The sequence below is a fragment of the Mirounga angustirostris genome, unplaced genomic scaffold, assembly GCF_029215605.1.
Source record: "Mirounga angustirostris isolate CCGP_5_RB_7025 unplaced genomic scaffold, mMirAng1.0.hap1 SCAF_11, whole genome shotgun sequence".
In the NCBI taxonomy this organism is placed as follows: Eukaryota; Metazoa; Chordata; class Mammalia; order Carnivora; family Phocidae; genus Mirounga; species Mirounga angustirostris.
Window position 1 is genome coordinate 7272001 of NW_026991719.1, and position 10408 is coordinate 7282408.

At 47.7% G+C, this 10408-nt stretch overlaps 1 long non-coding RNA gene across 1 annotated transcript; it reads left to right on the forward strand.

Annotated features, from left to right (window-relative positions):
• The first annotated feature begins 407 nt into the window (after positions 1 to 407).
• Positions 408 to 2269, forward strand: LOC135361999 (uncharacterized). Its single transcript, XR_010406300.1, has 3 exons — positions 408 to 601; positions 1657 to 1690; positions 1815 to 2269. It is a non-coding gene; the product is annotated as an uncharacterized LOC135361999 (long non-coding RNA).
• The last annotated feature ends 8139 nt before the right edge of the window (positions 2270 to 10408 follow it).

The following is a 10408-nucleotide window of genomic DNA, read 5'->3' on the forward strand; positions in this document are numbered from 1 at the left end:
CGAGAGGAGAACACCCAGGCCTAGCTGGGAGTGCCTGCTAGCTCCTGATGTCAGGGGCTCCTTCTCTTTTTCTCAACAGTAATTCAAGCTGAAATTGTCCCGTCGGTCAGGCTACAGCTATCAATTATATGGAAAATTTTCTACGTCATGGTTTTGGTTTCTCAAGCCTTTATAATTATAGCAGACTTCAATTTCCTGTCTTCATGGAGTGAAAATCCTACTCATGGAGACCCTGTTATTGGAGGAGTCTCGACCCACAGGATACAGATCGAATTCTTTTACTCTTCGTGATAACTGCTAACCAGCACGCCGCCCTCTTCCTGGGCAGCGAGCTCTTGAATATTCCGTTCAAGCTAATGTCGTGACTTTTGTCTCTTGCAGTGATTTCAACGGCCTTGATGAGATTGGATCCTGAGCATTTTTAAGGCAGTACTGTGCCAGGCCGTTCAGAGTTCTCGTTGCCTGCAGCTCAAGGTCAGGGTTGTGGCTCTAGCCACCTCTGTGGGCAGCCACTTGCCAGACCCAGCACTTTCTGGCTCCAGCCGAAGGTTCCACGGGCATGGTCCCTCTGATAAGCACGCCTCTTTGCCCCTTCCTTGGGGTAAGTCTGCAATCCTAATGCCAACAAATCTGGGACTGGCCGGCACAGGTGGGATCCTTCTTCCAAACGCATTGGGAGCCGCCCCCCGCCCCCCCCCCCTTGCACGTGAACATCCTCCCCCACCCCCCCAACCCCCCGGCCAGGGGCTCCTCTCTCCACTCCCGTGACAGTGACCGGGGGCGGGACTGCAGGCCTAGGAGTTAAGGAAGTATTCTACCACACAAGATGGCATGTTCCACGCCCCCCTTGCAGGGAGTCGTGAGAGATTTTTCCAGGGAGTTCTCTCCCTCGGTTTTGGGAAGGAATCTGGTCCAGGAGCTCCGCCGCTTCCTGAAGCGGGGGCAGCATCTTGCCTTTACACCTGCATCTCTCATTAAGACCTCCTCGGCCTCCTCCGGGGCTGTGTCCATTCTGCTGACAGGGGCGCTCTCAGTGGGACCCCAAGGGGACTAGGTGGCTACCCGCAGTTTTTGATATGTTGGGTTAAATAAAATATGCTATTGAAATTAAGTTTACTTGTTCCCTTTAAGTATTTCTTTTACATTTTAAAAATTATTTGTTTCTTTATTATCGTAGTTGACATGCCGTGTTATATTAGTTTCAGGTGGACAGCATACTGATTCAACAATTCTGTACTTGATTCAGTGCTCAGCACCGTGTAGTCACCATCTGTCACCATACAACATTATTACAGTATAAATTTAACACTACCTATGTGGATCCCATTATATTTCTATCGGGCAGGGCTCTTCTAGACCACGTGTTGGCAAACCGTGGCCCACTGGCCAAATCCAGCTCACCACCTGTTTGCGTAAATAAAATTTTATTGGAATACAGCCATGCCATTTGTTTTCGTTTGTACAGCAGCTGAGTTGAGTAGTGGAGACCCAGAGACCGTCGGCCCGTGAAGCCCCAAATATTTGCCATTTGGTCCTTCACAGACACTGTCAACCCCTGTGCTAAGACTAGCGGATAAAATGTACTTTCTACATTTGTGGAATGTATTGAGTCTTTAATTCGATATTAAATACATATTATCGTCTTTTATCTCCCAGAAAATGGATGCATTTCGGCTAATGGCATATTAAGGTGAGCAGTTAGATAACCAGAACACCCCGCCGCCCAAGTTAGCGGGTGATGGAGAATTTGCTCCATTTAGTATCCCCTTGGAGAGTTTGTGCCCTCTTCCTCACTGACTGTCCCCACCACGCAGTGACACTGATGCACACTCCCGAACTGGGGACGGGACCTGGGGAAAATCCAGATTCCCACTGTCGCACAGGTCTGAGTGACGGGCGGGGCTCCAGATCAAGATGAGAGTCCACCGCATACGAGCAGGAGCCATGATGATTCCACGGAAATGCCAGTCCCGGCCTCCGGGCATAGGGTCCAGGTACGCACTGAATGACAGCGAGCAGAAAGCAGTGTCCTTGCAGAACGGAGAGCAGAACCTCCCGCATTACCCCAGATTCCTATCGAGCAACATGTGGTCTCCTTTCTGGAACTCTTGCCGCAGAGCCAATCGTCGCAAACGTTTACACTCTTCATTTCCCTCCTGACCTTTCCTCTTTCTTGTTCTTGTCAATTTTCCTTGGGAAGTGTTACCGTTTTGGTGGGGTGTGTGTGTCACGAAAGCACGTTTTGCATCGCGCTGAAAATTACGGCCGCAAAGCCTCCTTAAATTACACTCTAATAGTATTTTCTTGGAAGTCATTATGAATTTTGCTTCTTCGTAACCTTTGCCACTGGGGATCACATAGCACAGCTCAACGTTTCCGTTGCTGCGTTTTATAATGGTGGTAATGTAAGAATTTACTGGGGACTTTATATACCGAGACAAAAGCACGCCACTTTATGAAGCTATTAAACACCATGGACTTTCCCACATGAGAGATCAAGCTTATTGTATTTCCCAAGGCTTCCAGCAGTTTCCCCACAGCACCGCTCCACTGTGGGAGACGGTGTGGTGCACCCAGCCTCTCCCTAGCATGGGCTTGTTAGCGTCTCACCTGCAACCCAGCAAGATCACCAAGGCAAAGCCGTCAGAGACCACTCGCCGCTCCGTCACCACGCTTGTTACTACAGGGCACCTGGCCTCTTTGCAGGAAAGGTTATTATATTTCCTTTTGACAATGGAAGCTTTTCAAGGGCCAACAATGCAATTTTTTTTATAGCAGAGATTAAAGTTAAAAACGTGACAAGCAGAGAGCAGCGTGCTTTTTTTGCAGATATCCATTTTCCGCCAAAGAAGGCAGTAGGCTGCATGATAAAAATTCGAACCTGAAGCTCCCAGGGTTCTCCAATTAGATACTTATCTTTGCTTTTATGGGTGAGGCTTCGTTTAAGACAAAATTTCTAATGGGGAAAATACGGTTTCACTACCCAAATGCATTTGCTAGGGGAATGGTAGACCGCTGCGACATAGGAGACATTATTTACATTTTATTTATTTTATTTTATTTTATTTTTTAAAGATTTTATTTATTTATTTGAGAGCGAGAATGAGAGAGAGAGAGAGCATGAGAGGGGATAGGGTCAGAGCGCAAAGCAGACTCCCTGCCGAGCAGGGAGCCCGACGCGGGACTCGATCCCGGGATTCCAGGATCATGACCTGAGCCGAAGGCAGTCGCTTAACCAACTGAGCCCCCCAGGCGCCCCATTATTTACATTTTAAAAAATGCTCAAATAATATACCTTTATGTGCATAAGACTTGAAATTCAGGACGATTTCCATTTAGGAGCAGCGGTGGTACTCATTAAGGCTCTCTTTGGGGTAACTGAGTCATTAAAATCAATTGTGTTTTATGGAAATGTCCAAAACATTTCTTAGATTTGAAGGTTCGTGTTTAAAAAAAAAATATATATATATATTTATATATTAAGAGTTCTCTGAATCTGGAGGTATTTACTGTGTGGTTTTAGTCACTGATATAACTCTGAAACTATGTGAAGCTGCCTATGAGATATAAATCATTCCACTGCCAAACGTCCTCGTTTCTTCTTTGATTAGAAGAAGTTAGGTTTCTTTCTAACGGTGGGCTGGTCGCGGGCTGTGTCGCTGTGCTGACAGCAGGCCATCCACGGGGACACTGCAGCGCGTGGTGGCAGCTAAGGAAATAGCCCGAGGGGGCATTGCTTGTGCAAGCTTAAATCGCAATGGGGCAGGGACTTCTGACTTGCTGGACGGCCAGTTCGCCAACCCCATGAAGCGTTTGCTTCTGATTCGCTGCTTTACGTTCCCAGCCACAGTCCCCCGAGCCCTGGAGCCCTGGCACAGCGAGCCCGTGGGAGACGCAGTCACAGGACCGTTTTGATTTCGTAATCCTCCTCCGCGTGTGAGGCTTCCCTGGGACTCGGTGCTCACAGCCGGGGCAGGTGAGCGAGCCCCGCCCCCCCCCCCCCCCCCCCGCCGGGGTCCATCAGGTGCCATCCCAGGGCCTGCTGGGTAGGGCCGGCTGCCCTTGACTTCTCTTTGCTGTCGGGAGGCTGGCGGGGGAATCACGGTACTGTCGGAAGGACAGACGTGGTGAACGGAGTTGGAGAACTTCTCAGGTCCCTCTCCTGAAAAAATAAGCTTAGAGAGAGTGAGATGTCGGAGGCCCTGACCCGGTCCTCCAGCGCTGTTGGGCGGCACATATTTTCAGCATCTGTCATAAAACCTCACATTGTTATGAGGGACTCTAAGTTTAACGGTGTGTAAATTTTTTTTTAACTCTCTTGTTGCTTCTTAGCTGCTGCCTGCAAATGTGGAAAGCACCCCCCCCCTTTTCCTTTGTATTTAGTTTTAGAGGCACAAAGAGAAAAATACAAAGCACCAAATGCCCTGCGATAAATTCCCAGAGAATTTTGTGCTCAGAAAAACGTCCACATGCTAGTGCTCCTTGGCCTGTGGAAATTTCCAGACCCCAGGTGCCCAAGGCCCCCATATTAATTTTCTTTCGGCTGCTCAGACCTCCCTACCTGCACCTACCTATGGTTGTTGAAGACCCCCTACCCCAGTTGCTGGCTCTCGCCTCCCGCTGGAAAATTCTCCTGGTGTCTGGTCCCCCCCGCCCCCCACCATGGGTGGAGGAACTCAGTCCTCCCTTGCTCGGCCAATCATTCACACGCTGGGGAATGTGGGGAATGCAACTCAAGGAGAAATGAGAAGAAAATAATTTTTAATTTCAAAGAGAATCCGAGATATCTCTACACTGTGAATATATGAATACTGTACAATTGATGAGGCGCTGGAAAATATACTACATTACATGGGCCGATTTCATGCAATCCATGGAGTTCCAAATGCCCTTTAGAGTGTTTGAAGCCAATATTTACACATACAGTTCTAAATAGAAGATAACTAAATGGGTGTTATTATTCTGTTCTGAGCCTGCTAACGAATTCTCAAGAACGTAGCATGAATTGGTTGTCAAGGTAATGTCTGGGAAGGTGGCAGAAACTGTCACTAAGCCAAGTGGAAAAATTAAACCCTCTCCTCGTCATATTCCAGGAATTCTCAAGCAAAAGGAAATTCCTAGACACCTCTCGGAGCCCTTTTGTATTCTCCTCTCTTTCATCCCTCGATCCTCTTTTCCATTTCCCTACAGATGACCAAACGAAATAGAATGCTCCCCAAGAAAACTCATTTTAAGAAGTTGAGTTCAGGGTCAGTCTCTTTTTTATTTTATTTTATTTTTCATCTACGGGTCTTTCTTTTAGTTTATACCCTCTGGGCTGATTCAAATTAGAAGAGTATTTTGGACTCTCTACGGAGGACACATGGTAGAATAACCTAAATTGGAAATGCATGTTTCATGATAACAGACATTTCCACTCTTGCTGGGCATTTCCAATTGCTGGAAAGCACCTCTGTGACATGAGCTAATCCACAGACCCTCTGGAGACTCGGCAGAGAAACTGAGGCCATGAAAGTGATTACAGGGCCATTAAGCACAAATGGTAGAAAAGAAATTACATTTGAATTTTTTTTCATGTTCTGCTTTCATATAAATTACATAAGACAATGGAAAGAAAAGACCATCTGGGTTTGGGTTTCATAAAACGGGACTCACATCTGCTTTGGTATGTCATATAAATATTCCCTCATTAGAGAGTTCAGTCTATGAAACACTTTTGGTCAAAAAAGCATTAAGAAAAAAGGGGGAGAGATTGCTTTTCATGGATACTGATTATTTTTAAATCCTCAGTTCTAAATATTAACTGGCGAACACCTCAGAGGATTGGACGTAACTTTATTTTTAGAAATTAAAATATTTTACGCTCTGTCTGCTTTGGCCAAGTAATGCACATTGCTTTTTCCATTTGTTAAACAGGAGACCTGATGCTTCTTCGTCAAAAAATGAGGGGTCTTTTGTGCTCAGTTCAGCTTTTAAAAAGGGCTGAGCATGGAAACGTGTATGTTTATACGTACATCCTTTGGCCTCATCAACATGAACGAGATGAATGCTTCTTATCGTATTAAACACAGCAAAAGTGATGGGATGTCCCTTCTGTGATTAGCTTACGTAAGATAGTGACTTCTGTCTTGCTGTCAGATTCTCTCTATGGCCTTCGAGCTTGCACACTTTGATGAAGCAAGCTGCCACGTGGGACAGGCCCATATGGCAAAGAACTGAGGGCCACCTCCAGCCAAAAGCAACTGAGGCACAGAGATCCTCAGTCCGACCACCCTCTAGGAACTGAATCCTATCCGCATGTGGACCTGGAAGCAGATCTTTCTCCAGTCAAGCCTTGAGATGACACCCCAGCCTTGGCCGTCCACTCAGTTGTAGACTTGTGACCCCCTATGGAGCAGAAAACCCAGCTAAGCTGTGTGTGGACTCCTGACTCAAGGAAACTGTGTAAGATTAAATGTGTATTGTTTTACGTCGCCAAATTTGTGGTCACTAGTAATGCAACAATAGACAGCCAATCTAATTGGGCATACAGGTACCAGAGGAGGGCAGTGTTTAAGGTGGATCCGGAATTTGTTTTCATCAGGCATGCACAGACCCGGGGGCGCCTGGGTGGCTCAGTCGGTTAGGCATCTGCCTTCGGCTCAGGTCATGATCCCAGGGTCCTGGGATCGAGCCCCGCATCGGGCTCCCTGCTCCTCGAGAAGCCTGCTTCTCCCTCTCCCACTCGCCCTGCTTGTGTTCCCTCTCTCGCGGTCTCTCTGTCAAATAAATAAGTAAAATCTTAAAAAAAAAAAAAAAAAAAAAAGACACACAGACCCGGGAATGAGGGTCATGAAGGAAGAAGTTCTTACTCACGGATCTCTAGAAACAGGAGTCACAACATACCACAGAGGGCCACGTGGGGAAGGACCAGAGTCAGGAGGCAGAGGGGCAATGGAAGAGCATGGGAAAAGCCTTTCTAGTGCTCTGCACAGCAAAGAAAGGGACAAAGCAGGTTAGATAGACTCGGGATTGGCGAGTTTGAGTAATTTCAGGGCCCTTCAGGATGTAGGGACTGCCCCTCGTTGCCTGGTAGCCGGCCCTGGGCTGATAATAGGGCAAGGCAACTGCCTTAATCTGTTCAAGCTGCTCTGACAGAACACCACAGATCGGGTGGTTTATAAACAACAGACATGTACTTCCCGAAGTTCTGGAGGCTGGAAGTCTGAGGTCAGGGTCTGGGCAACGCCCTCTGCTGGGTCGCAGACTCTTGCTGTGTCCTCTCCTGGAGGCAGGGGCGAGGGAGCTCCCTGCGGCTTCTGATCCCATCCCTGGGCTCTGCCCTCGGGACCGAATCACTTCCCAAAGACCCCACCTCCGAATACCATCATACTGGGGGCTGGGATTTCAACATATGAATTTTGGAGGGGTACAAACATTCTGACCGTGACATGGGTGGTGGCTCCACCTGGGAGAGCTTGATCAAGGAGGTAGTTGGCAGCTGTGGGTTGTGGCTGATGGCTCTGCCGTCTCCAGGACTGAACTAGCTCCGGAGGGGCGGTCTCTCCCGGATCGGCAAGGCTCCAAATGTCAAAGCATCATAAAATACAGACAACACGCAACATAAGTAATACACGTAGGTGACGTCTGGGCAGCTAGGACGACAGCTGCCCCCAGTAACACACTACGGGCACGAGCTTGTCTGTTGTCTCGGCAGCGCTACGAGGTGGGCGAACATCATTTGCCCCCCATTTGTGTCAGGGAAGGAGGCTCAAGCATGGAGAGAGGAAACAACCTGCTGGAAATCACACCGCGAGTCCAAACAGTGCTCTGAGACTAGAGAGGGTAGAACCTGCTATTGGCCAAGCCCATTTAAATCTTCCGCAACGAGAAATGTGATTGCTTTCTAGTCTCTGTAGGGTCTGAGTGGTACTCAGGGAAATGTGTTTCAGGGTCTGGAGATTTTAGGTGCCACGCTAAACAGGAACCTTCTCTATGCAGACTGCTGATCAGTACCGAGCAGCCACACAAGGAGACTTCAGAATCAACTAAGCTTGTTGGCCCAATACTGGCAGGAAGAACGGGTCATGGCCACCCATCGGCGGCCCCGCCTTCCCTCCCCAGCCTCATCCCGGGGCGGCCACGATATGTTCCTACCTCGGCAGTGTCTGGTCCCGTCCTGACCAGGAATGAGAGCGTCTCCTCAATCTCAAGTGTGCCAGTAGCGGGATCTGGGATGGGTTTTGCTGTCCTTGAACCAGGTCCTGCGCGCTAGGGCCGGGCTGGTAGCTGTCCCAGCTGCATTAGCGTGCCTGGTTTCCCCGCTGAGAACTGCATTTTCCTGACCAAGTAGAGTTCCTGGGACATGGTTTATCTGCGAGAAACTGGAAAATTCTCCTTTTCAGGGATAAAGCAACCCAAGTGTACGGTGGGGGCTGGACCGGATGGATTGTAAGGGCTCTTCCCATCTTGAAAAGCTCTGACTCTATGTTTGCTTGCCTTCCTTTGTAGTTTCCCTTATTATTTGGTCTCTCCTGTTAGATCATGAACTTTCTCTGATCTGTGCCTTTATCTATGTATCTTACACATAAATATTTTTAATTTAAAAAATGTAAGATGCTTATAGTCTCGATAGTTCTTATGTTGGAGATGAAAATGGATTTAGGAAAAAATGACATTCCAAAAAAAGGTCAGGAATAAAAATAGCCTTTTATTCTTTTTTTTATTATTAAAGATTTTATTTATTTATTTGCGAGAGAGAGAAAGAGCAGGAGGGAGAGGGAGAGAGAATCTGAAGCAGACTCTGTGCTGAGTGCAGAGCCTGACACGGGGCTTGATCCTACGACCCTGAGATCATGACCTGGGCCGAAATCAAGAGTCGGATGCTTAACCGACTGAGCCACCCAGACGCCCCAGAAATAGCCTTTTATTCTTACAAAAATGTTCCCCTTTTATGTTGTTCCTTTATAGTTATTCTATATGATTAAGTCAATGAGCACAGAAACCCAACGACCTGCACTGTGTCTCATGATGAGGGAGGTTTTGTTTCAGTTCAAAATAAACCACCTTACACAAAAAAGGCAAAGGTGTCCGTTAATATTGCTAATTACTTCTAGCACATTCTGGAGATGCTAGCCAATATTAGAGTCATGTTGGCCAGTTCTATTTTTAATATAATGACTGAAAATTTTCATGCGGCTGGGCAGAATGGAATGACCCCAGATATTATTTTTTAACACAGAGCCGGGGTTGGCAGACTACAGCCTTTAGGCCAAATCCTGCCCTCCGCTCGCATTTGTAAATAAAGTTTTGTCACAGCACCATGGTGCCCATGTGTTCACATTTGTCTATGGCTACTTCCACACCCCAACGGCAGCACTGAGCGTTTGCGATAGGGACCGTGCACGAGCAAAGCCAAGAGTATTTCTTTGTCCCTTTAAAGAAAGCGTCTGCTGACAACCACACCTTAACTTGAGGGGCAGTTAATAAAGTATAAGCTTCTATTTTATTTTATTTTACTCTTTTATGGTCCTCATTTCCTTTTGAGCAATGAGCAATAGGCAGTTTTTCAGTCCATTTATGTGATACCTTCCTCCAAAGAATGTTAAGTCTGTTCGCTTATAGATTTGCACATCTGGTGCAAGGCTTGTAAGCTCTTTTTCCAGATTCAGAGAGGTTAATTGGCCTTCATAAAGCTGCACACACAGATGATAGTGGGAGGCCAGAAGAGAGCTCAGGCTTACAATCCCGAAGTCAGGCCCCTTGTGATGCGCATCTGTGTTTGAGGTTGTGGCTCCTGCTTCTCACCAAAACCAATGGAAAAGGAAAATCCCGAGTCAACCAACCGGTTCTCTGAGTCCCGGTTAACCTGAGTAATACCAGTCCCAAAACGTGCATCGATGCCAACAATCACACTTGCAGACAAACGCATCTTTCAGGAGGCAGGACGGTTGTCATCTAGTCCGCGGTGTCTTTTCTAAGCGACTCAGTTAGAATGGCGCTTCCACTTTGTACCCCCAGCGTATCTCCCCTAAACCCAGGGGCCAGCTTCAGTCAAGGTCCTCCTTTGTCTACACCTTTCCCCAGGCCCAGTGGGCCAAGAGGATGTGGAGTCCCCTTCTGGACCACACCCCTTGTACCCAAGACCTAGAAATTCCCTGCTCAAGTGCCCAAGCCTGCTTCCAAGCCTACATGGATTGTTCCTGATGTTCCTCACATATCCAAGAGCACAGGGCAGACCGTGCTGCAGTGCACACCCCCAGGCCTGAGAGTTGGGCCAAGTGGGTGGCTGTTTGCCTAATGTTCCAGTGGCCCTTGGATGTGCAAGCTAGGGTTTCTACTCTCATATGCCCGAGGCCCTTCGTGGTTTGCAGTGGAGCTGGGGAAGGGAAGAAGCACTATGCTCTGGCCTCTATGTAAACTCTTGCCC